Below are 23,071 nucleotides of genomic sequence, written 5' to 3' on the forward strand. Positions count from 1 at the left end.
ATATTTGTCCCTCCAATGAACTTTGTGAATTTAGCATAAAAAGAACTAGGGCTCAGAGAGGTAAAGTATCCTCTCCAAGGTCACACACACAGATTTTGAAAGGGCCAACTGAAGACTTGAGCCAAGGTCTTACCATTTCAAAGCCAAAGTTCTATCTCTTTACCGTGGCTCCCACGGCCACAGCAAAGAAACGGAAAGCTAACGTCCCACCCCTTGAAATGATTCTTTAAACAACAACAACAACAACAACAAAAAACCCCAAAACTCATGTTCTCTTAATCTCTGCATTGGCGGGTGTTCATCAGGCAATCAAAAGACAAATACTTAGGAGAGCAGGACATGCAGATCACAGCCAAAATGACATCATAAGGAGCAGGCTGTGCCAAGCAAATCTAATTTCCTCTGACAGAGTGGCAGGCTGCGAGATAAGGCGAAAGTCACTGCCGCCGTTGTCGTGTCCCCAATTCTGAAGGACAAGTTAGATCGGCTCCAGAGAAACTACTGGGGAGAGAGAGGGAGGACAGGTCACACTGCACCCCCCCACAGAGGCACGCACACACACAGACACTCATGAATGCTGACGCACACATACGCAGGCACACAGAGACACAAAGACAGATACGCACACACCCAGAAAAATTGGCACCCAAAAACACACACACACAGGCGTGTGCAAATACACCCACATGCCTCCAAAGACACACATGCCGGTCAAGAGATACAGAGAAATAAATACACATACATACATACACAAGTCTACCCACACACCCCCAACTCAGACACATACACATACACGTAGACATATGGAGACACACATATAAATACAGAGATACACAGACACACAGAGCAACACACACATACGCAGATGCACATACAGACGCAGGCAGAAGACACACAAACTGATAGGGACAGAGATAACGTACACATTCACACATTCACAGAAGTATGCAGAGACACACGCATCCGCTCACAGACACACATACAGACACCAAGACACACCCAGCACCCCTCGGTGGCAGGAGGTGCTGACTCTTCTCAAATCCTCTCCCTCGTATCCCTGAAATTACACCTTTCCCAAATTGGAGACTGAAAAATGAATACCTCTGTGTCTGTGCATTTTCTCAACTCTGCCTGGCCTGATGTCTTCATCCAGAACCTTGGAACACACCTGCCAACTGGTGTTGTTGAGAAAGGACAGGGACTTTGGAGTCAGGCTGGTCTGGGTTCCAAGTGAGGCTCTCCCACTCACTAGGTGCAGGGACCTGGGCAAGTATCACATCTCAGTTTTCCCACCTGCAGAGGGGCTGATAATCCTTGTGATGAGCCTGCTGGACTGGAATCCCTTGGAATTCTGGCATTCGGCAAGAATCTATCCATGCTAAGTACTTGAGTTATTTGAACGTCTGTCTCCCTCACCAGGCTAGAAGGCGCCTTGTGGGCAGGGGTCTTGTCTGTGTCCCCCTCAGTCCCTCCTCCAGGACTCAGCAGGTGCCTGCCAGACACATAGTAGGCGCTCAGAGAATATTTGAAAAAAAGAATCAAATGAAGTCTACATCCTTAGCGTCCAGCACGGTCCTGGCACAAAGTAAATGCTCCCTCACAGCTAGAGTGTGTTGAAAAAGGTAATACATGAAAGCATAACCCTCTTCCATTCTCTCCACGAAACAGACATTCACTTGCAGATGAGGAAACGGAGATCCAGAGAAGTTAAAGAATTCGCCCAAGGTTACTTCCTGGGGTGGAGATTGAAAACCAGGAGGAAGATTGCTAAATGCACGCTCAGAGCCTAACCACAGTAGATTTCGTGCATAAATACTTTCCACTAGTGACACAGCTCCATGGATGACTTCTACAGCCAACTCCACCTTATCTACGAATGGAGTAATTCTTTAGATTGAATCGACATTTTATCTTCAATCCTGGGTTGCCTTGTCTGCCTCCAGCATCTGTCTAGAACACCTTCCATATGCCCACGGTGTTGCATTTTACACATGCATAATCCGAAAGCTCCTGATGTCTGTGTTTCCCCTTGCTCCCTCTAGAGTAACATCTTCCCATCTCTCTATCTGTCTTATCGCCTGACCATTTGAGGCCATTCTGTCCCCAGATGTTTTTCTTCTGTGTTTGTGTAGACCACACAGCCCCATCCTGAATTTGTCAAATCTGTTTTTCCCCTCTCTTGCATTGGTACAATCCCCGTGTTTAAAAACCAACCTGGGGCACTTGGGTGGCTCGGTCGGTTAAGCGAGTCCGACTCTTGATATCAGCTCGGGTCTTGATCTCAAGTTCAAAGCCCAGTGTGGAGCTTACTTAAAAAAAAAAAAAAAGCCCAACCCAACTCAACCGACCTGTATGCCAGTTAAGCTACTTTACATAACAACTGCATTTGGCAGTAACTGATGGTGCACAGTTCAGCATTTTGCAAATCCTGAAAGGTTCTTACACTTATACCACCCGTGCTGCTGCACACCTCCAACATGTTCAAACCCCCTCCCCCGCCACTGCCAGTTTCCCTAAAAAAGAGGATTTTGTGAAAGATCTCTGCCTCTGTCTGGGCAGGCAGAATGGTTACAGCCACAGGGCATGGAGGCCATAATTATCCTTCCCCACAAAGGAAAATAAAAATGTCCAAAGATAGTGGCCACCTGGCAGGCAGGGGACCAGGGCAGGCGGCAGTGACTCATCGAGCACGCCAGGCAGCCACTCTTCCCCTGCAAGCAGGCTCCGAGCTTACTCACAGCTTTGCCAGGCTAACGAGCAGGAGAACGGAGGCATCTGAGGGCGAGGGAGGCTCTATTTCTGCTAGCTTGAACTCTAACATGACACAGGTGGCTTTCAAGACTTTTTTTTTTTTTAATCACCCTCTTGCTTCCCAGCTATGATTCTATTCACGGGGATAGCCCCATGTGAACAGAGTGAATCTAAGCTGTGTATATATTAACTAAACAACCCAGATTTTCCCTACCCTTGTCATCTCAAACCCCTGTCCCCCTCAGCACCTGTGTGAAATTATACCACTAGCTGTTCATTTCATGGGTTTGGACTGGGTCTTCTCCTGGGGTTGTTCTTTAAAACAGTGATGTCCCCTCATGTGGAGTAAGGTGAGTGGGGAGGGAGAGGTGCTAAAGTAGTTAAGGAGAGGCTACTGTGTGCCAGGAATTGTGTCAGGCACTTTACAAGAGTCATCTCCCTGAACATTCATAGGCCTGGGCTGCCTCCATTTCAGAGACACTAAAAGGAACATTCAGAGAGGGGAAGTGACCCACGAGACATTCACAGAAAGGCCAGGATTCAAGTCTGTTAGGCTCCAAGGGCTCCACTCTTCCCTCAGATCCCTTTTACTTTCCAGACATTTTACAGTCCTACTAAAATGCTGCTAGACACACCACTGGGATGACGAATAAATGTCATCTCAAGTGCCAATGCCAACACACTGGCTGAACTGGGGAAAATGGCCTGTTTCCTGGAAAACTGGTCTATTTCTTTGAAACACTGAAATTTAGGATACAGCATGCATCTGCTAGTGACAGGAATCAGCATGAAGACCAAAAGTCCAGAGCACGGTGGGGCAGAAAGCAAGTGACATTAGAGTCCCTGATGGGATAGCTGAGCCCTTGAAAGCAGCCGCTGACTTCTCGTCCTCAATGAGCCCTAATGTCTGTATGTATCTGGGTCACAGTCATCTGTATTTTATGGTCATCTGCTATTGAAACCTCCTAGTTGACCACAGTCCTTAGTAACTATTAGAAAGTCCTGAGTCCTGAGGCTGCCTCTTTCATACACTTCTGATGTGGGCTTTTCTGCTCCAAAGTCTTCTGCTGAGGTTCAGAACCAGACACCAAAATGTTACTTATCCACAGAATCCTGGACTTTAGACCAAACTAACCCTTTCTCCTCTCCAACCTTTTTCTCTTGGGGTTGCCATTTTTCTAGTTCAGTAAATAGCAACCATCAGAGGCCATGGGGTCATCCTAGACTCTTAGCTCTCTATGCCTCTACATCACCTAGGATACCAAGCCCGGATGGCCCTGCCCTCTGGTCTCTTGGGAGACCATCTCCATCTTCCTACTGCAGCCCTATCTTTCCATGTCCAGGTGGCTGCAACAGGCTCCCTACTAGCGCGCTGAATCCAGCCTGCCCTCCACCTTAGCCCAGAGAGAACATTCTAATGTACAAAGCCACATCACTGCAAGCTTAAAAATACTCCCATGGATCTACATTTCCTAAAGATAAAATCCAAATACCTGGGCCTGACATCAAAGAACTTTTGTTATCGGATCCCTGCTTATTTCTCCTACCTTATCTGTAGCTACACCGGAGACGTAACCTGCCTTCCCTTCACAGACACACAGCAGCCACTCGGAGGCCCGCCTCCAGACTTCCCACCTTTGAGCAGGCTCTTCTCTCAACTGTGCTGCCCTTTCCTTGCTTATGTAACTCCACTCATGCCTCAGCTCAGCTCTGGCCTCCCAGGCCCACCCCTCCTGGACGGTCAGCTCAGATGGGGTGCTTCCTCTGGGCTTCCACTCCCTCCAATGTCCTGTATCACACTGGCTCAGGAGTCTTCTTTGGCTTTTGAGCTTCCAAGACCAGATTCTCAGAAGAATAGAAAGAACTCATGGCTTAACCAAAAACATGTGGAGGAAGGCAATCACAAGCAAAGCAAGGTGTTCCCCTCTCCCCAGCAGACGAGAGAATGTTCCCAGCAGTGATACAGAAAGAGATGGGAAAGGGGCATGAGCATGCCCACACTCCTGTGGGAGGCCCTCATGCTTGATTCTCAGGGCTAAGTGTGGGGCAGAGGCAACGTCCCAGAGTCTGTGGGGGTCTGTGGGGTCTCCAAGCAGAAGGGAAGAGGCAGTCCCAGGGAGGCAGAAAGGCCTAGAAGAGCAGAAGAGGCCACGTGGCATCTGGGAGATGGGGGCTCAGATATTTCTTAGTTTCCTACAATCCTGTGAGGCACCAAAAATAATACAATGTTCCTGTGAACCCCAGAATGTCACAGAGGTAACAGTCACCTGACCTGAGACAGGCTGCAGACAGGAAATGGAGACAGCTCCATGGAGACCTGCATTGACCAGTGACTCAGAGTGATAAATGCCACTGACAGATGACATCAAAGAGCAGGTGGCCCTCCTTCCATCACGTTTGCACACACCAAGCATAGATACGGTCTCTAGGGAAAGGAAGGGGGTGGATGGACTGCAATCGAGTTGCTACCTATCCCAACCAAATGGAGGCTCAAAATATAAATTGAATTCAGTTAGGTATAACAGAGAAATTTGTATTTGCCCCACACCTGAGTTCATGGACTCATGATCATACCTATTCCAAGTGAATAAATGAACACAGATGGTAAAAGCAACTTGACCAGAAAAACAAATGTATTCAGAGATGATATAGGGTCTACCTCTTTCTTCTGTTTTGACTGCTAAGGCAGCCCAGCATGATCCACCAAGAATCCATGAACCAGATCCAAAGTCTGTCTGTTTGAGGATTAGAGCTACCACTGGAGAGTCCCAACACAGTACGCCATACAAGAATGAGAGTTGGACAATCAGTGACCAGGCTTGAAGGTATTGGGGTTACACAATGCTGAGTCATGTTTCGAGCACCTCTCCTTCCTGTGTCTCAAGACAAGGGTGGTCAGGAAAGGCTTCTCTGCCAAAATGAGGCCAGAGATGAAATCTGAAAATAAGTAGAAGGAGGCAGCGGGGGGGGGGGGGGAGGGTTACCAGGCAGACAGAACTGCTTTGCCAATGTCCTGTGGTAGGAAAGTATGGACATGTTCATAGAAGAAAATAGGCCCCTATGTCTAGAACAGAGAGTGAAAGGTGGATAAAGCAGGGCATTGATTGGTGCTTCCCTCCTTTCCCTTGAGGTTGGGTTGCACCTAGTGACTTGCTTCTAGAATAGACTCAAATAGCACTAGTATGCCTCTTCTGAGAGTACGTTATAAAAGACTTCCTTCTTGCTCACACATCTCTTGCTTCTCACTTGTCTCTTCTGATGAAGTGAGCTGCCATGTTGTGAGCTACCCTACAGAGAAGCCCATGTGGCAAGAAACTGAGGGAGCCTCCAGCCAACAGCCAGTGAGGAGCTGAATCCTGCCAATAACTGGATGATTAAGCTCAGAAGCCAAGTCACCCTGAGAGGAACCTCGAGATGACTGCACCCCAGATGACTGCAGTCTCGTGAGAGACACCGGGCCAGGGGATGCAGCCACGCCACACCCAGATTCCCAACCCACAGAAACTGTGACATAATAAACTTGTGCTGTTTTCTAAGCCATTAAGTTTTGGGGCGATTTGTCACTAGCTGCACTAGTTATCTGCAGCTGATAAGGTAGGCAGGTATGAGATAATGCAGAATATTTTAGATTTTGGTGGTTATCCTTAGGGTAACCACAGGCTGCTCCCTGTAAGGGTTAACCTGGGATCTACATGTCATTCAGCTAAGTTTCTGATTCTGAACCTTTCTGACTAATACAACCTATGTACCACTTGAAGTTGGGTGTAAGAGGATGTCTGATTTATTGACATCGGCATGGTAGGTGGGCAATGGGAGGCTGAAAGGGACAGGAATTAATCTTCGCTGACAACCTGTTGAGCACCAGGCCCTTGCTGGATGCTCTGCCTCAAGTATCTCATTTGATCCTTATGGGAATCAGCGCACCTTGAGGAGTGCAGTTAAGTAACTCGCCCGAAGACAGCTGGCCAGTAAGAGGTGTGGCCAGGAATCTCTGCTTTTGAGGTCAGCTGCCTACCACAGCCCACTGACATCTCCTGCCAGTGAGTGGCCTTTCCAGAAATAGCTGGTCTGCTGGGTGAGAACCAGTAGTACAGGCAGAGAACCGAGATGCTTTCTTGTTCCCAGGGAAAATACTCCCGACGCTGGTCCAGGCAGACCCGTCCGGTGAAATCAAAGAAGCTGCGGTATTGGCTATGGATGGCAGAGACAACATTCTCCTATTTCTCCTTGCCAGTAGAACTCCTCTATTACTGGGGGTGTCTACTCGCCCAATACATTTCCCAGCCTCCCTTGCTTTAGGGGGTGACCAATAAGCTAAAAGTCACCAATTGGACCTTCTGATTGTGTTTTTAGAGTGCTGACTCATCTGAGAGGTGCATGCTCTTGCACTTCTCCTTTCCTTTTCATGTCTGGAATGGAGGCATAATGGCTGGAGCTGCAGCAGCATTCTATGGCCACGCAATGACCTCGATGATGAAAACTACATTCTAAGATAGTGGAATACAGATAGAAGGAGCCTTGGCTCCTTGGAGGCCATGACCAGGGAGCCAGCCCTTGGCTATTTGCATCAGAATTGCTTTCACACAAGAGAAAAGTAAATCCTTATCTTCTTTAAGCCAATATAATCCGGGTTTTCTGTTACAGGTAGCTGATACTCATGTGATACACTCACATTCTCAGTCAGATATTTAATAAGCAGGATCTGGGGATTTCACTTTTAAATTGCCAAGACTCCAGGCTCTCAGATTTTCCCTTACATCCTTCTTATTAAGCAGTTATTAGTATGCTCTCCAGAGGAGGAGGGGGACTAAGATTCCATGAGCACCTCCTTTCCCTCACGCATTACACTCAACCCATATTACCTGGACTCACCTGACAATGCATCTGTGCAATGGGATTTGCATCCCATTTTATAGATGCAGAAATGGAAGTCCAGACAGATTACATCACTGTCTGGGGAACACGGCTAGGCTTTGAACCTAGACCTATCTGGCCTCATAGCCCATACTTCTGTTGCTTCCCCATTGCCTCCCGGGTCTAGAACTCTGAGGAGGTGAGGCCAATTGGACCATTTGGAGGGCCCTGGATCAGGGTGCCCGGCTGTCACCAAATCTCCCAACTGCAGCCACTTCCCGAAGTCTTCTCCACTGCAAGGTGACTAAAGCAGACGGCCCAGCTGGTCATCTCCCTAACTCACTGTCATCCTGTTTACTGGCCATCTGGCCTTCATCTCTGTGATTCTCTGACTGTCTGCCTTTAAGGACTCTCTTAAAGGGACAGAGGCCCTCCTTGATTTCAGTAAAGGACCCTCATTCCTAAACTAATATGTTCCCAACCTGTCCAGCAAGACTGACAAAGGACAGGGCAGAACAGAAGGGACTTCTGGTTGCAACACAAGTCTGTTTCTAACCTGAGATTACAGTGCCCAAAAGGATTATGTGTTTCGAGCAAACACAGTCCCACAGTCCCACCCTGCTGGCACAAATGCCATCAGAGCAGCCAGACTCCTCAGCAAGCTCCAAATATTCTCCACCAAAACTTGCTTTACCCTGTTTGAAACTCCTCTGATTGTCCCAGGAGAGATTGGAAATGTACTCTTTCTAGGAGCTGGTGGAAAATTAACCCACATTAGGAGAGAGCTAGGTGATGCTGAATTGGGGACAGGAAGGTCCATTTAAAAGAAAAAAAATGTTCTTTGTAACCAGGACAAGGCTAAGCATGCCTTCTCTCTATTGGTCCAAATCTATGCCAGCCTCCCACTGGCATCCGTAGGTGTGCTCAGAACAAGCTATGGATTTCTATAGAGACTGTCACCATGGCACTAGGGGCCTTATTCTGCTATTTCAAGAGGGAAAATAAGCAAAAGGTCAAAGGAAGAAAATCTACCATAGGGGTTTTCAAACTACAAATATTTATTCATGCTTTCGTGTGTGCCTGGAACTACACAGCAAGACGGGCTGGGAGAATGAACCTGTGTTGCAACCCGCATGGGTTGAGTGCAAGGCGAGGCAGTGACAGTCCATGATCGGATTTCTCTCTCACAACAGTATAATCCCTGTTCTGTCAATTGGGGAAAAAAGAACGTCTAAGTAATTTGCCCAAGAGCATCTAGGAGCATGGCACTGGATCAGGCCAAATCCCAGCTGGAAGCAGAGGGTAGGCGCAGGGGGGATTCTGAGTATAAAGGACTGTAAGTTCTGTTTGCAGGGGTGTGGAGTGAGCCTGGGAGCTGACAGAGGCACTGAGTACCGGTACTGGCATGGGGTAGAGTCTCTAACCTCCTGTTGGCCCGGGGAGCAAGGAAAGGAAATAGTGTTACCAGGCCAGCAGGGACCACAAATGAGGAAGGGGGGGCCTGGGCTTGGAGCACACAGGAGTTGGGCTGAGAGTGGATGGTGGGGGAGTTGGCAAATTCAGAGTCACCAGGTTCGCCTACTGACCGCACCTGGGTCTTGGTCTCCTCCTGGGGTGGTGCCAAGCCCCATCAAACAACTAAGAGTAGAAGGGGGATGCTTCTGTGTAGAAATTGGCAATTACTGCACTAATTCTGTGTAACAACCACCCAACCCAGTGGCTTACACTAACAAGCATTTTTTTTTTCTTGTTCATGAATCTGTGGATAAATCGTGCTCCTGCTGGGGCTGCCTGGGCTTGGCTCCAGGCTGCGGGTCGAGTTGGGTCTCTGCCATGTGCTCCTCATCCCTTGTGGACCAGGAGATGTGCTTTCCTCATCTCAGATAACAGGAGTACACGAGGCTGAACCACACAAGCACATTTAGAGCCTCTGCTCACTTCTTGCCCACCCACATCCCACTGGTCAGTGCAAGTCTCTCTTGACCAGGTTCAACAATAGCGCCATAGGGAGACAGTCTCCAGCCACTCTACTGAGAAGCACTGCAAACCCAAGAGGTAATGGTTATGATATATAACCCTGTTATGTGGGAATGAAGAAGCAGAAGCAGTTTTCCAATCTACTATATTCCTCAAGGGAAAATAAATATACTAATATCAAAAGGGAAACAGATATAACAAGTTAAAACAACCAACGTCCACCCTAGCGATCTCAAACAATTTCGTTTGGACAAGCTGTGGAAGTTTGAGGGGGACAAGGGCATGTTTGCTGAATTCCTTACTGTCCTTGGGTTAAGACTCAAAGAATGCTGGTCCAAATTCTGGGGAATTACAGAGGTAGGGCTCATAGCCCAACTCTGGGTCCTGAAAAATTTGGAACACCAAAATATTGTGAATGGCATGTATGAGAGACTGAATACAATCACATGACATTCACAGGAATAGTCATAGGTCTTACTCACTGGGGGCTTAAAACTTGACTGCATGGGCACAAGATCAGGGGATCTTACTTAGTTCTCTGCTTCTAGGTAAAGACCCTCTCTGAGCCTCAGCTGCAAAATGGGGCTAATAAAGCCTGCCTTGGAGCAGTGTGGTGAAGGTTCAAAGCACAATCATATGTGAACTGAGCCTGGAATCTAGGAGGTGCTCAGTGCACATTGGTGTCTGCGCATCCTTGGCTGAGTAGCAGCACATGATCCTGTCACCTAGGGATTCCAGTTGACCCCAAGATCATGCTGTGTTGAGTGTGCCCAACAGAAAGGCAGACAGAGCAAGCACTCAGTATGGAAGGCAAGAAGGCTGCTCCTCCCTGCTCTACAGTGGCCCAACCGACTGCAGGCATCCTGCTTAAAAGAGGACTTTTAAGTCCAGGCATCCCATGAGCTACTTTGATAAAGGGTAGCACATCCAGTAAGAGCCACAGGAAAGGGAAGAGAACTCAACATTCTTTCTAATGAGAAGGTTGAAGGAATAGGGGATCTTGAAGGAAGAGAGAGTCATGATGCCAAACATTTCCCAGAGTGGTGAGGAAAAGAGTGACTGCTATTTTGGGAATGCCGTACACAATGCTGGATCCAACATTGGAGACTGTTGGATGCAAATGGCAGGCTGGAGATTTGGGCTTAGAGTAGGGACTTTGAACCCATCACAACTGCCTGAGTTTGGAATGCGCTGTCTTACTGTGGAGTTTGGGTCAGACACACCTTATTCAAATCCTGGCTTAGCTACTTGTTCCTTGTGTGACCTTGGGCAAATATTTCTACTTCTCTGGGCCCCTGCCTGGGTCAGAGTTTTGAGCACATAGAATGCTAAGGAAGGGGAGACTCTCTGATTCTGCCTGCCAGTAAGAATCACTGCTCCCTCCAGAAGCAGGGTGGAGGCAGAAGCCATATGAGAGGAAATAATAACCCTCCCCTGGCACCCAAGGAGAATGAGACAATCCTAGGGTCATTGTTTTTGCCCATCTCCCTATAAAATGGCAGACTTCAGGGAGAGAGAAAGGGTGAGGACATTCTTTGCCTGTTCAAGCTGTCCCTCCAAGACCTATCACTAGACTCGACACAATGGCAGCCTTTGATTCATATTAAAAAGAAAGAAGGAGGGAGGGAGGGAGGGACAGCAGTGAATATTCTATGTGCTAAGTACTCCTCCCTTACAGAATCTAATCTTCCCAAGTACTGATAAATCGAGAATTATCATCCTTTATTTTGGAGATGATAATTAAGGGGAACTGAGCTTAGCAAATGGCCTTTTGCAATTATGAGATTTTGGGCAAGTTACTTAAGTTCTCTGTGCCTCAGTTTTCTTATCTGAAAAATGGAAGTGGCAGTAATAGCATCTAGCTCAAAGATTTGTCATGAGTCCTTTGTCTGGCATGTGATAAACCCTGACTAATTTTAAGCTATTATAATCATACTGCTGCAAAGGGGAGCTTTGGGACTCAAAGCCAGGTCTCTTATTTTAGTGGTTCCATTCCATCCCTATTATCAGTGCCTGATATATCAATTAATTTTCAGCTATCTTCCTCCTCCCAAGTGAGGCCTCAGCACAGTTTTCATAAGCCACAGATGTGTAAGTTGCTGTAAGCTGGATTATCTTGGAGGGTGTTGAAAAATGCAACACAGAGCAGAGGGGGGAAATAACTCTCATAAAATAGTGCCAAAGCAATAAATGCAGATTGTGGGATTCATGCTGATGACAATCCATCGGTGTCCATGAATATTTGATCAGAGCAGCTCCTGGGAGTATGGCCTGGAATTTTCAAGCAGCCTGTGGTTTAGGCTTGCAAGTAATATACATGCAGGAATGAAACAAACTCTGCACCTGGGCATTCCTCCTACCTGAAATTTCTGCTATCCCAACCTGAAGTGGGTAGTGGGTTAACCAAAGGGACCAGGGGTGAAGATGAGGAGGAGTGAGGGAAGCTGCTCACCCTCCCACCACCACCCCACTAGAGTGCCCCAGATGACCAGTGGTTTCCCTGGCACTGATGGGAGATGATGCCATCAACACAGGCCAAAAGCCACTTCGCCTACTAGGGAAGAGCTGGAATAGTGTGAACCAATCCCCAAGCCCCAAGGTATCCTCGAGCAACCTCAGGGCAGGTCTGGGAGCAGCTCAGGTTTTCTGGTTGAGTGGCCAGCACTACCTGGGGCCTCTCTAAGCAGATCAGGCTACACTCCAGCAATGCCTGCTTAAGCCAGGGACACTCAGTTGAGGGAGGTCAGGCTTTGGCTTTCTGGAGACCCCAGGGTGAGGGACTATTGTTGCTACTTGAAACTTCACTTAAAAGGAAGTGCCTGGTTTGATCTAGGCCTGCCACTTGCTGGCTCTGGGGTGTAAGCAAATCACTTAGCCTCTCTGAGCCACACTCTCCTCATCTTTAGTGTGAGGATACAAAGAAGTACCCAGTTCTCTCATTTGTTATGAGACACAGGTGGAGACAAGTTGTGCAAAATATTTTGCACAGTGCTTGGCCCACACCAAGTGCTTAACAAGCATGAACTACTTTTTTTTTTTTTTTAAAGATTTTATTTATTTATTCATGAGAGACACAGAGAGAGGCAGAGACACAGGCAGAGGGAGAAGCAGGCTCCCTGCAGGGAGCCTGACGTGGGACTTGATCCCAGGACCCTGTGATCATGACCTAAGCCAAAGGCAGACGCTCAACCACTGAGCCACCCAGGCATCCCATGAGCTACTTTGGTCATTATTATCACTGCTGCTGTTCAAGGTGCATTCCTAGGAAACAGAATGATGTGTTGCATTGGCCACATCTTTGCTAGATTCCAATGGAACAACAAGGGAGTCTAGTGTTCAACCATTTCTTTGTGACTGAGACTTTGGGACCCAGGTAAGCAACTTCCTCCAGGTCACAAAGGTAGCTGGCAGTGGAACTGAGCCTGAATCCAGGCCTTCTGGTCTCCTCCTCACTGCACAACCTAGTATACAAAGTGTTCTCGCATGTATCTGTTCCCATCATGCCAGGCTGCCACAACCCCCAATTTGAAGCCACATGCAGAACAAAGATAATTGGGTCCAGGCCACCTTGTGTATGTGGCTTCTGCCCTTCTCTCTTGCAGTGCATTCTGGGAAGCTCCTCTGAGCTCTGGGAAGCATGAATGTTAGCATCTTTCTGACTGGTTTTTTAATGTGTTGAGGAAATCAGCTCAGGTAACCTCTCCAAGTTTTCTGTTTGCCCTTACATTTCAGACCCCAGCCTCAATAATATCTCTGTTCCTCGCGCCCCCCCCCCCCCCCGGCCCCCCGCATTTCAAAGGACAGCTGGAGAAATGTAGCTGCCTCCAGGCTCTTCTTGTGGAAATTAAAGCAAATGCTCATGGCACAGGAGCTTTCCCCGCATAAGGAAGAGGAAAGGAAGAGTAGGGTTGGTAAAACTCATGCCCCAGGCACTGAGTTTGATGCTAAAACATGAAGGTCACCTGTGTTGTTATGAATGTTATTTTTTCCATAAACCTGAATTGCATTGTAGGACAGACAAAACAACATTTTGCCTAAAAATAAAACAAAACACCTAATACACAAGCCATGAGGTGCATGACTAGGGGCAAGGGAGGGGTGCCAGAGGTATAGGCTTTGAACCCACATAGACCTGAGTTCAAGTTCCAGCTCTGGGGGCACCGGGGTGGCTCAGTAGGTTAAGCATCTGCCTTCAGCTCAAGTCTTGATCTCAGGGTCCTGGGATTGAGCCCCGTGTCGTCATGCTTCCTGCTCAACAGGGAGTCTGCTTCTCTGTCTCTCTCCCTCTGCCTCACCACACTGCTTATTCTCAATCTCTCTCTCTCTCTCTCTCTCTCAAGTAAATAAATAAAAGCTTTAAAAACAAACAAATCAAATTCCAGCTGTGCCATGCACGGGCCCAGAGACCCTCAACTTGTCATGGTACATCCCTAGACCTCAGTCCTCTCTTCTGTAAAATAGGGACAATAGTGCCCACCAAAAAGTTGGCTGTAAAAGGAGACAACATTTGAAAAGTACCCAACACAGGAGATGCACAATACCAGCTTCCGCCAAGTGTGACCGCCACTATGGGATAACATCCTCCAGTGGCATTTAAAGGCAGAATCCCAGGATGGTGCTGCTGCTGGAGAGAAGCTGTGGAAAATCAGTGAATCTCTAAACTTCATTTTCCAGAGGAATGGACCAAGGTAACTTAAAATGGAAGTAGAAAAAAAGCTGGAAATGCCATAGAAAATCTGTTTTTGAGCTTTTCCAGGGCTAGTACTCTGACTCAAGGGGCTAGTCATGGATAGGCAGTATGATTGGATTTTTAAGACTTATTTACAATACCAGGATCTGCAACCTCAACCCCAGTGATGTCAGTGCCACAGCCAACTGTGCCAGTTGTCTCACTGAAGGATTTTTGGCCAGACCAACAAGGAGCTGATTGGTCCTGTCTTCAAGGCTGTGGATGGACCAGCTGATCAGCATTGGGTGTCCTCAGGACAGTTTACTTGTCACGAAATGAGAATAATTCCTCTGTCTGGGGCTTGCTGTACGATGACTACGACATGGAACAAAAAAGCTGTGAGCCTCATCCATGTGGCAGGCACTGCACCAAGTGCTTCACAAACATTTGTTCATCTGAACCCCAATAGCCACAGGAGGCAGGAACCATCATTTCCCCACATTCAATGTCCACGGACACTGAAGCTTGTGGAGATCAAATCACCCACTCAAGGGCATGCAGCTGCAAAGTGGAAGAAAGAGTGGGGGGTTGACCCCCATGTATCTGTCAGACTCCAGATCTCTGGGCTCTTAATCACAGTGCTGTTCTGGGCATGCCTGGTGCCCGCTGGGTCCTCACTAAGTGGCCACCACAACCAGCAGCAACGAGTTGACTAGAACAGAGAGGACAGCCCTGCTACCCTCAGAAGGATAGGGAGGTCCCTGCAACACCGACTTTTGTACCCAAGTTATTTAGGTCATGGGAGACCGCTCATTACCACCTCTGAGTTCTGAGCCAGATGGGAGAGCCTGTGAGTGGAAGGGCAGGTTTCCCTGCCTCCTGCCTTAGTTACCAGGGCTACGGTGACAAAGGAACACAGACTGGGTGGTCTGAACAACAGACACTTAGTTCCTCACAGCTCTGGAGACTACAGGTCCAAGACCAAGGTGCTGGCAGGGTGGGTTGCCTCTGAGAGCCCTCTCCTTGGCCTGTGGATGGCCGTCTTCCTCCTGTGTCCTGTGTGTGTGCCTGTGTATTTCGTTCCTCTCTTTGTGAGGACGTCTGTCATGTGGGATGAGGAATACCCAATATGACCTCATTTTAACTGAGCTGCCTCTTTCTCCAAATACAGTCCCGTCCTGAAGTACCAGGGGTTAGGACTTCCACATACAAATTGAGGGGGATTATTATTCAGCTCATAGCCCTCGAACGACTGTGAGGGGTCAGGGTGCCTTTCTGGGTCTCATACTCTGGCCTGCCTCTCGGTGACAGAGGCCTCTGGGCTCAGGGCTCCCAGTAGCATCTGTGGCTGTTCACATACAGGCAGGGCCTGATCCAGCACTGTCTCCTCAAAGAGCCTTTTTCTGGCCACTCTATGTAAAGAAGAAGCCCGGGATGCCTGGGTGGCTCTGCGGTTGAGCATCTGCCTTCGGCTCAGGGTGTTATTCTCAGGTCCCAGGATTGAGTCCCGCCTGTGTATCTGCTTCTCTCTCTGTGTCTCTCATGAATAAATAAATAAAATCTTTTTTTTAAAAAAATAAAAAATAAAAAAGAATAAAGAAGCCCTATTCCACCCCCTTCCCCCTAAACATGCTCTTATCACCTGAATGTATGTGTTATTTGCTTGTTTACTGTCCATCTCTCCCACTAGAATGTCAGGTCCACGAAGGCAGAAACTTCAGTTTGTCCCAGCTGGATTCCTAGCACTTAAAAAGCCCCCAGGCCAGGAGATGGGGGAGGGGGAACACAGGGATTTTTAGGGCAGTGAAACTGTTCTGTGTGACACTACAAGTGGAGACATTCATTATGCACCTATTCGAATGCACAGAACGTACAACACAAAAAGTGGATAAACCATGAAGTTTAGTTAATAATAATATACTAATGTTAGCTCGTCAATTGTAGCAAATGTGCCTCACTATGCAGGATGTTAATAATAGGAGAAACAGTGGGCGGCGGGAATTGGGGATATATGAGAATTCTCTGGTACCTTCCACTCCTTTTTTTGGCAAACCTAAAACTGCTCAAGAAATAAAGTCTATTAATTAAAACAAAACAAAACACGTAGCACATAGTAGGTGCCCAGTACCTCTCTGCTGATGACTGAAGGAATCAATTGGTGAGCTTCAATTTATGGAGGCTTTCTCCATACAGAGCATGGTGATATAAAAAGCCTAGATGAGGTAACAAGCCAGAGATCTACAGAAAGGGTTACAGAAAGGATGCTTGGGTGGCTCAGTGGTTGAGCATCTGCCTTTGGCTCAGGGCATGATCCCGGGGTCCTGGAATTGAGTCCTGCATCGGCCTCCCTGTAGGGAGTCTGCTTCTCCTCCCTCTGCCTGTGTCTCTGCTTCTCTGTGTGTCTCTAATGAATAAAAAAAAATTAAAAAAAAAAAAAAGAAGAAGAAAGAAAGGGTGACAGAGCAAGCAGGAAGAAACACAAGGTAAGTGGTAATTAAATGTTCATTCTAAAGCTCCTGCCAATTGCCTGCAGGGAGGCTGTGCTGCCAGTCACCTGCAGACAGTTCCTTGGCCCACCTGAGGCTGCAGGGATGCCTTGCGGTCAATAAAGCAGAGCAACTTCCAACCGGTGAGGGACAGGAATAGTGGGTTCCCTCAAGAGTGAGAGCCACATGATTTCTCAGAGGTCCCCAGCGGGTCAGAGCCCAGCTGCCCACGGCAGGAGGCTGTTCATCATACACCATCCAATGGTTTCCCTCCCTTCCCCACTCCCTCACCAAGCCTCCTGGGGCTGCCTCTCCAGTAAATACTTGCCCCAACTCCTTGTCTCAGCGTTTGCTTCTCGGGGACCCAAACTAAGACACTGTCCACTGCGATATGCAGTACAGAGAAGGTATGCTGTAAGTGGTAACTGCTGTTACTGCAAGTATTTTTCATGACAGCAATAACAAGAGTCATGATGATGAATAAGTAACGCCCCAAGTGGGGAAATCTCTTGTCCAAGTTCACTCGCAGTGGGTAGAGCACAGGGAGGAGATGCTAATCTCAGTCTGTGTGACACCGATGCCAGTGGGGCCACACAACCGGTACACCTCCGCACTCCGTAGTAAAGTGCCTGCCGCAGGTTTCCAGGGCTCCCAAGGCGCTGCTGTTGGAGGTCAGATGATAAGAACATGAGGGTAATCCCAGGGAGCTTCCTGGAAAAGCTACCACTGGCCTCCAGTGGAAGAGCACAGATTCTGGAGTCAAGGTCAGATTTGCGATTGGATTCTGTGGCTCCAGGCAAGTGACTTTAATGACTGGGTCTCAGTAGTCTCATTAGAAAATGGGAATAATAAGGCCCCTCTCACAAGATTGTTACAAAGATTTAGAGAACAGGTGTTAGTGTGGAGACAGCTCTGGCTTGGGGTTCCAGTACTGTCAGATGCAAAGCTAAGAATGCCCTTACCTCTGACTCAGCAATTCTACTTCAGGATCTATCAAGATTTATCCCATAGATCTATCCTATGGATTTATCCCATTTATCCCATGGGTCTATCGAGATTTATGTGAGAAGATGCTGATTGAAGCATCACTTCTAACACCAAAACACTGGGAAGTACTCAAATGCCCAATGTTGGGGAACTGGTCCTATCGATTGTGGCAGGACCCACAAAGAAACAGCATGCCGCTGTTGGAAGGCGACATGCAAGTCTGTGTGCATACAGAAAGCTTTCCACAATATATTAAGTAAAAAAGCAAGTGGTAGAAGAGTTGTATACATTCATCCATCTTTGTTAAAAAATAAATAAATAAGGGTCTCCTGGGTGGCTCAGCAGCCTTCGGTCAGGGCGTGATCCCAGGATTCCAGGATCGAGTGCCACATTGGGCTCCCTCTGGGGAGCGTGCTTCTCCCTCTGCCTGTGTCTCTGCCTCTTTCTCTGTGTCTCTCATGAATAAATAAATAAATCTTTGGAAAAAAAATAAGGCACACACACGTGTTTAGAAATATTCTAAAAAGGTTTACAAGAAACTATTAACAGTGATTACTCTATAGGGATGGTTCTCAGCAGGGGTGATTTTGTCCCCCACTCCAGGGACATCTGCTAAAACCTGGAGACATTTTTGGTTGTCACAGCTGGGAAGGTGGGGGCTGGCACCAGCATCTCGTGGTCAGTGGCCAAAGATGCTGCCCAACATCCTACAATGCACAGGAGAGCTCCGCACCAGAACACCATCTGGTCCCAAATGGCCATGGTGCTGACGCGGAGAAAAACCCACTGTAGAGAGAGAGGGTGGCTCTACAACATGAGGGAGGAGACTTATTTTTCATACTATGGTACTTCTCTAAGGTTTGAACGTATTACATTAATGGCATAAAACAACGCCTGTCTGCTCTAATTTGGGAGATGATGTCAGCATGGGGTAGCTGTTCTCTACCCAAGTTGCACCTTCCACGTCCACAGAAATGGATGTGCTGATGCCTGAGCAGGTGGCTGCTGGGCTCCCTGGAGACATCCTGCACCATGTCAAGGCGACCCACGTTTCAGTAAGCTGTGGTCACTTGCGCAGGGGCAAGTGGAAGCAGCCTCTGGAACGCGCCTGCTGTGTCTGAGGGCAGGGCTGGCCAGCACAGGCAGGGGATGGGCATCAGCAGCTTACGCAGTGAGGCTACGGACCCCGCAGCTGTCAGAGGCCAGGCCAGGGTGGGGCACCACAGCTCCCTGGGAAAACAGCCCGGAAGGCCACCTGCCAGCACCCTACCAGAGCAACGAAGATGATAGGAATGCTCAGCACAGAACAGAGGTTTCCACGTGGAGGGGTGCTCAGCTGGTGACCAGGGATGTGCACCTGAGATCCTCTGGCTGCCAGTTTCAGCAGCACAGGTCCAACAGTTTGGGGAAATGTTTTTTTTTGTTTTTTTGTTTTTTTTCCTAAATGGCTGACAGTAAAAACCTAAGATAGGGATAGTCACCACTGACTTCTTTGCATACGTTTTCTACCTATGTGTTCATATTTAATGCTCACACCACCCAAGGACATGGGAACTATCATTTTACAGGTGGAGAAAGAGTGTCAGAGAAGGAGAGAAGAGAGTCTCACAATTATTCACGGCCCTGGGGTCTGACTCCAAATCACTGACTGCTTGGGGGGCAGCTGCCCCACGTTCCTTCTGTCACAGGGTACTCTTCAGCCACTTCTCAAATCAAGGACACATCTGAAAAACACACCCTCAGTTTGAATAGTCACATCTTTGCCTTGGAAAGGAGAGTCAGGAGTTCCACAGCTAAAATCAATTTAGTTTCCCGTGGCAGTGAACCTGACTTTGCCAAGTCCCTATCAGACAGGGTTGCCAGGGGGAATACGGGACACCTGAGTAAATGTCCCAAGCAAAATGTTCCATACTTATACTAACCAATTATGTGTTGTTTATCTGAAATTTAAATTTAATTAGGCATCCAATATTTTTATTTGCTAAATCTGACAGCCCTCCCGTCAGAGCAAGTAGATTAACTGTTCTCTCCATCCTAAGGAGCTGATCTCATCTGAGAGAGATTTGGCGCTTGTGCTATCCATCTTGCTCCCTTACCAAGGGAGCCTGGATATTGCTAAAGGCTGAGGCAGTCACTGCCCTTGACAGTTACCCAAGCTGGGTGTGAGGTGCTTTTCGGGAAGCTGTTTGGTACAGGCATCATGGAGGAGAAAGGATTGAGAGCAGAGAACCATGCAGTGTGTAGCCTTTTCAGGCTGGCTTCTTTCACTTAAGAGTATGCATTTAGGTCCCTCCATGGTTCTTCATGGCTTCAGAGCTCATTTATTTTTAGGGCTGAATCATATTCCATTGTCTGCATATACTACAGTTTATGTGTTCGTTTACCTGCTGCAGGACATCTGGATTGCTTCCAAGTTTGGGCAGTGATGAATAAAGCTGCAGTAAATATCTCCGTGTAGGTTTTCGTGTAGACACAAGTTTTCAACTCTTCTGCGTAAATATCAAGGAGCTCAATTGCTGGATCCTCTGGTAAGAACATGTTTAGTTTTCTAAGAAGCCACCAAACTGTTTACCAAAATGGCAGTACCATTTTGCGTTCCCACCAGCAATGAATGAGAGTTCCTGCTGTTCTCCACATCCTTGTCAGCATTTGGTGTTGTCAGTGTTCTGGATTTTGGCCATTCTAATAGATGTGTAGTGATATCTCATTCTTGCTGGGTTTTTTTTCGTGGGGGAGTTGCAGAGGGAGAGAGAGAATCTTAAGCAGACTTCTTGCTGAGCACAGAGCCCGACTTGGGGCTGGATCTTACAACTCTGGGATCACAACCTGAGCTGAAATCAAGGGCCAGATGCTTAACTGACTGAGCCCCTCATTCTTGTTTTAACTTTCATTTCCTCGATGACATTTGATATTGGAGTATCTTTTTAAATGCTTATTTGCAATATGTATATTTTCTTTGGTAAGTGTCTGTTAAAGTCCTTGTCCCACTGTTTAACTGGGCCATTTCCTTATTGTTGAATTTTAAGAGTGCTTTGTAGATTTTGAATAACAACCTTTTATCAGATGTGCCTTTTGCAAATATTTTCTCCCTGTCTATAACTTGTCTTCTCATTTTCTTGATAACTGTCTTCTGCAGAGCTGAAGTTTTTAATTTTCATGAAGCCCAGCTTAGCAATTATTTTCTTTCATGTCCTGTGTTTGGCGTTGTATCTGAAAAGGCATCACCATATCCAAGGTCGTACAGATTTTCTTCTTTGTTGTCTTCTTGGAGTTTTATAGCTTTGAGTTTTATATTTAGGTCTGTGATTCATTCTGAGTTAATTTTTGTGAAAGGTATAAGGTCTGTGCCTAAGTTATTATTATTTTTTTGCATGTGGATGTCCAGTTTTTAGCACCATTTTTTGAAAACTATCTTTTCTCCACTGTATTGTCTTTGGTCCTTTGTCAAAGATCAGTTGAGTATATTTATGGGGGTCTATTTCTGGCCTCTCTATTCTGTTTCATTGATCTATTTGTCTGTTCTTTTGCCAACACAACACTGCCTTGATGACTGTAGCTCTTTTTAGCTTTCCAGTAAGTCTTGAGGTCAGGTAGTGTCAATCCTCCAACTTTTTTTCCCTTCACTATTATGTTGGTTATTCTGGATCTTTCACCTCTTCATATAAACCTTAAAATCATTTTGTCAACACCCACAAAATAAGTTTCTAGGATTTTGACTGGGGTTGCATTGAATCTATAGTTCTAACATTTTGACAATATCAAGTCTTCCTACCCTTGAACATATATTTAGTTCTTTGATTTCATTCATCAGAATTTTGTAGTTATCCTCATGTGAATCTTACACATATTTTGTTAGATTTATACCCAAGTATTTCATTTTGATGAGTGTCAATGTAAATGGTATTGTGTTTAACTTCAAAATCCATGTTTATTTTTAGTATATAGGAAAGCAATTGACTTTTATATGTTAACCTTGTGTCCTGCAACCTGCTAAGTGCCTATGAATTCCAAGGTGGATGCTCTTTTGTAAAGAGACGGCCCCTATTGTGTATGGGCTCCAGGATCCACTGAGTCTGGTTTTGGTCCTGGCTGAAAAGGAAGCACCACTTCTGTTTGGAACATCTGTGGTTGAGCATCATCTACATGCTCAGCCACGAACACACTTAACCCTCACACCAACATCCTGGGCCTGGCTTCATTGTGAGCATTCCACAAATGAGTAAACTGAGCCTCAGCCTGGTAAAGTAACTCCACCAACATCACCCAGCTGGGAAATCACAGTGAAAGGATGCAAACCCAGGTTGAGTTTCCTTTTGGCAGTAAGCACAGTGCTTGGGCCCTTGTTTGCTCCCAGGGATTGTGGGAAGGACAGAGTGGGCTCCCTGAGGGGCCTGCAGGTCTAAGCACTGCCAGAAGGGCTGGCCCCTCAGGGAGAGCTGGGACCCTTACCTGAGCCAGAGGAGGAGGGGATTCTAGGAGCACAAGTCAAAGTTTCAGAATTATCTCCAACAACTAAAAATATCATCAAGCACCAGTTTTGTGCCAGGCATGGTTGCTAAGAGACGTCACAAGTGTCATTTCACTGAACTCTCACAGCCAGCCTGGGAGGCCAGTTTGATAATGAGCTACATTTTGAAGACGACAGAACCAAGGCTCAAAGAAATGATGTGGGTGCCCAGGAACACCCCATGGGACTTAAAGCCAGGTCTGAGAGCAAGGAGGAGGCTGGAGACTCAGAGGGGCAGTACCTGGCCAGTGCGTGGGTAGGTCAGGGACTAGGTTGTGTTAGTGTCCAATGGTGGATGTAATGAATTACCATGGATATAGTGGTTTAAATCAAGCCAAATGTATTATCCTACATTTCTGGAGGTCAAAAGTCCAAACTGGGTCTCACTGGGCTAAAATCAAGGTAAGTGGCTAGGTTGTGTTCCTTCTGGAGGCTTTGGAGAATATGTTCCCTCACCCTATCTAGTTTTTAGAAGTCTCCTCTATCCCTTGGCTCATGGCCCTTTCCTTCATTTCCAAATCCAGCAGCATAGCATCTACTGATCTCTCTCTGACTCTCACTTTCTGGCCCTTCTTCAGCCTTTAAAAGGACTCTTGTAGTTAATTGGGCCCACCTGGATAATGTTGGATTACCTCCCCACCTCAAGATCCCTAACTCTGTCACATCTGTAAAGTTCCATTTATCATGTAAAAATTACATATTTACAAATTTCATGAATGAGGAACATGGACATCTTTGGAGAGGGCATTGTCTGGCTACCACAACTTCCCCAGCCTGCTGTGGACTTTGCCTCTGTTCTGGGGGCCAGGGGTAAAGTCACTGGGCTGGAGTTAGGGGTAA

General features: G+C 47.1%; 1 long non-coding RNA gene across 2 annotated transcripts in view; it reads right to left on the reverse strand.

Annotated features, from left to right (window-relative positions):
- The window catches only part of LOC112926062 (uncharacterized), a 132,370-nt gene that overhangs the window by 14,053 nt on the left and 95,246 nt on the right, over positions 1-23,071 (reverse strand). Inside the window, exon 1 of one of the 2 annotated variants that reach the window (XR_003236246.2) lies at positions 1,102-2,283. The exons of the other annotated variant lie outside the window; for it this stretch is intronic. This is a non-coding gene — a long non-coding RNA (uncharacterized lncRNA). Of the gene's footprint in view, positions 1-1,101; positions 2,284-23,071 lie in introns of those variants that run through there. 2 annotated transcript variants of the gene reach the window in all.

This window comes from Vulpes vulpes, chromosome 4 (genome assembly GCF_048418805.1).
Source record: "Vulpes vulpes isolate BD-2025 chromosome 4, VulVul3, whole genome shotgun sequence".
NCBI lineage: Eukaryota > Metazoa > Chordata > Mammalia > Carnivora > Canidae > Vulpes > Vulpes vulpes.